Source organism: Atta colombica, unplaced genomic scaffold (genome assembly GCF_001594045.1).
Source record: "Atta colombica isolate Treedump-2 unplaced genomic scaffold, Acol1.0 C798090, whole genome shotgun sequence".
Classification (NCBI taxonomy): Eukaryota; Metazoa; Arthropoda; class Insecta; order Hymenoptera; family Formicidae; genus Atta; species Atta colombica.
Window position 1 is genome coordinate 1 of NW_017259155.1, and position 4530 is coordinate 4530.

The 4530-nt window shown below is 30.2% G+C and overlaps 1 pseudogene; it reads left to right on the top strand.

Annotated features, from left to right (window-relative positions):
• Positions 1-3025: 3025 nt before the first annotated feature.
• On the top strand, positions 3026-4148 carry LOC108684051 (annotated as a pseudogene).
• The last annotated feature ends 382 nt before the right edge of the window (positions 4149-4530 follow it).

Genomic DNA, 4530 nt, shown 5'->3' on the forward strand with positions numbered 1-4530 from the left:
TATATATATATTTTTAAAATACGGTTTTAAACTGGTCGATAAAGAGATAAAAAAAATATATGTACAGACTTCTAATGGATATATACTGCCATTATAAAGCTAACATTACGTTCCAGTTGATGTAGCGCGTGTCATTGAATATACTTAAAATAAAAAATAGGCCCCTCCATCGCCCATTCGTGAGAATGCAACCACATTTTTTTCGTCTCTCTGAACATTATCTTTGACATAAAAATTTATGGACATAGAAATGGAAGTTTTTTTGGTTTTTAATTTCTTAAATCATCGTATTCCAATTGATTATTTTGAAAGCTGCCATAAAGTATTCAACACTTTCGCTCCAAGAGGGAAGTGCCTTAAGGATTGCAACGCAAAAATAAAAAATGCTTGGAAATAGTAGCGCAGAGAATTATTTTGCATAGTCAGAGTATTTAATTTTGCAATCTTAAACGATTTAGGGGTAAATATGTCTGTTCATTTCTAGAGGGAAGTGCCCTAAGGGTTGCAGCGTAAAAATCGAAAATGCTTGGAAATAGTAAGGCATAAATTAGAGAATTATTTTGCATAGTCAGAGTATTTAATTTTGCAATTATAAACGACTTAGGGATAAATATGACTGTTCGAATTTTTGCTAAACGGAACGAGCATCTAATTCGGCGATTCCTTAAATAATATTAAAAAACAAATTTTAATTGTTTTTTTTGTTTACGCAATAATTATTATTATTTATTTTTTGTTTATTATTATTATTATTTATTTTTTTATATTGAGGGAGCTAACTTAATATTAAGCTCTCACTCCCTCGCCCATAATTTTTTTCTGCCAATTCGAGCACCTAATTTCGCACCTAATTAACACCTAATTAGCACCTAATTAGCACCTAATTTTGGTGTTAGAATTTATTTATCGCTGGTGGGGGCTAACTTAACAGGGATGATTAACAGGGATGAATTTTGCTCATATCTCGCAGAATATACTTTCAAAATTATAAATATAAATATACAGAATATCCCGTAAGTTTTTGTTAACCACTTGGGTAGAACTGTAAGATTAATACTGTTTTTTTACAATACTACAAAATTTAAAAAAATTCTCAGAATTTTATGAGAAGAAATTAAATAACTTTTATCTCTTATTGTTATTTCCATGAAGTTGATAATACTTCAGTAAAAAATTATTTAAAACCAATTCGGCGATTTTTAGTTAATTAATATCTCTTAATTATTGCGAAAATTGCAAAATAGTAAAGGACTTTTCGACTCAGTTTAGTTCGCTCTGTCTAAAAAGCGATTGACAAAAACTTACGGGATACTCTGTGTATATACATGAATATCATCTGAAAATTTTTTGATGACGTGTTAAGATCGACGTCCATTTAATGAACGTTAATGTGATTTAATTTCTTATGAATCACATTAATATCTCACCTCATGTAATGCATACAACTTTATGAAATAGCTTCCATTAAGGATCAACAAAGACTATATGTAGAATCAGTTCTTTAAAAGCAAGGACTAAAAGTAAAATGAAATGTAAATAAACAAAAAGGCTTCTAAAAGAATAATTTATTTTATATATGCTTGTTTTGTAGCACACTTTCAATTAAAATTATTTTTAATATAAAGAAAATTTAATTCCATATGTAAAAAGTTAATTTAAATGTAGGAAGTTTTATCAAGCAGCTCTTAAATCATCAATGCAGTTTTTTAAAAATTCTTGCTATTTATTCTATAAATAAATCTTCTCTCTATTTCTAAATTTTGTTTGTAAAGAAATATTTATTTAAAATAGAATAAAAAATTGAGAGCAGGGCAATTAAGAGCATTAATACGCAATAATTGGTGCGAATATCATAAATACATATATTTTGACCGTATCTACTGATCTATTACATAAAATATTTAAAAAATATATGTCACAACCTGTTGGCATTAATATATTCCAAACTTAGCCATCAAATAAATTATTAATTAATTTACACTGTTCAAACTTTAAAGTATATTCAATTATTGGAATAGTAAACATTTAATTCTGTAAATTGACAATATACCGTTGTATTGCTTTCTACAGTCAACGAAAATATCACATATACAGGAAACAGTTTTAAACACTTCTGAGTTACAATAAATACATATATCCGATATCTTTATTCATTCGTTTCAGATTACCTTAAAATCGCTTATTACTAATTATTAAGTTATTTCGCAGATTATTACAGCTTAATAGTATCGCGATGATGAGCTCACCATGTCCGTCAGAAAAAAGGGATAATCAATCAGTTGCAAATCGCGATAACATTATTCTGCTGTTCACACACGCGCTCTTTTAAAGTAATAGAATAACACAGATACAACTAAATTCTGAACAATTGTAAAATTAAAACTCTAGATCTCTAAAAATCTTAAATCAAACTGGGTTTAAATTATATATTCTAACACAAAGTCGGACAAATGCAATATAGACTTTGCAATGATGGAATAAGCCCTTGACATCAAAACTGCGATGCGTTCATTGAATAATCGAGAATGCGGTGCTTTAGAAGCTGCGGACACATTGCTAGGGAATCGCTTGTATAGTACAGACAGTGATACCTACATTGTCAATGGATCGACGTTAATGAGATGAGAAACAGAAAAGTTAAAACATTTAATGAAATTAAAGCTCTCGATGAAAATTCTAAGAATATTTATTGTCTGTCTCCCATCGATGATTACTATCCAAGCAGACCTAAGGAAACTTAGAATCAATTGAATTTATACGATTTTGCCAGATTTTGCCAGATTTTGAGAAATTATGAAACAAATGACGAAGTAAGTGTTACAAACTTATATCGGGTTTATTTAAAAAAAAAACGAAAAAAGTGTTATTTAATTAACCATTATCGATTTTATGTAAAAACTGAATCCGAAAAATACTTTTACTTGCTGTTTCTTCTGTTTAAACCGTAAAGAGATTTGAATGAATTCAAAGGTGCATACGAGATTTATACGAATGCCTTTAAGAATTCAGCGTCTGCTTTAAGGTGATGAAATATCACAAAAGACTCGAAGAAATACAGACAGCTTTTGAGTGCGTTGCTGAATTAATCGAGAAGAGTGAAAATAATCTGAAAACAGCAGATACAGATGATGGTTTCTTTGGCAGAAAACACATTCCTCTGTTTGGAGACTTGTTGCAGTTTCCCTCTATAAGAACAATCTCCGTTTGTTAAAATATCTCGATCAGAGATTCAGAAGTATTTAGGTATCATGGGTGGATCTAATTTGTAGAGATTGTTCGATTGACGACGAACTCTTGATTAATGCGATAAAGATGCGACAACACATATCGTGATATACTTTCTAGAATATGAATAGGTTTGGTAGCGGATCAATCCGTCAATGTCTTCAGTCATCAATGTTCTTCAGTCGAGAAAAATTCATTTCAAAGGAAGTAGTTGCGATAACAGATTGAATGAACTTTGCACTTATATGAATCAATTACCGGTTGATACAATATGTTTATTACCCACGTTATTTGTGCAAGGTTTTGAACACGGTAATGCTCGATAAAATTGACGGCAATGAAATTTTACTGATAGCAGAAAATGATGTCAATTGTGCTCCAGCAATGAAAAAAAAGTACACAAAATTTTGAAAGACAAAGATGACAAAGTTTTGGAAACAGTTGACATTGAAAGAGTAATAGCGATTACAATTGGCGCTAAAATAATGATTCGACGAAACATAATGTAACTTTAGGACTTGTCAATGGAACGATAGGCAATGTAGTTGCAGTTAATCGCTCTGTTGACGGAAATCTTATTAATTCCATTAAAATAATTATTTCGGATAACAAAGAAATCACAATAACGAAAGTAGATATTAAATTCGAAGTATTCCACAAAATGGTGGTACATCGGAAAAAATTTTCATTGTCTCTCAGTTCTAGAATAATTATACATAAAAGTCAAGGAATTACGTGTAAAAATGCAATGATGAATCTAAGAACGAGTGTTTAGTGGTCAAGTATATGTAGATTTGTCACGAGTGAGTACACTGGAAGGCCTACATTTGCTAAATTTCAATCCGGTATCCATTAAAGTAAACTCGGGAGCCATTGTAGAATATAATCGATTGAGATTTGTATTCAAAGTTCAGCTACCATAAATCAATTCGTCTAAGAAAAAGACTGCGAAAATTCACGACTGTCGATAGGCCATACCTAATATCATTAATAATGACAGAATTATGATTGCGAGAAAAATACACAGCTTCTGCAATGACGATCATGTTTCATGTTACGTTAATGTAATATTGCAATGTGCGTTTCATTGTGTACGTATCAGGCAACAAATGCTGAAAAATAAAGTATCGAACGCATTGATTGTGCTCGCGAAAAAATAGATTTTATTATTAAAAGTATCATTGAAAAACTTATTGAAAATGAATGGCATTTTCAATAATATTTTATAGCAAGCTAAATGAGTTTTTGCCAATAATATTTTATCACTGAGAATTTTTATCACTGGCTAGTAATGTTTTCAATGAT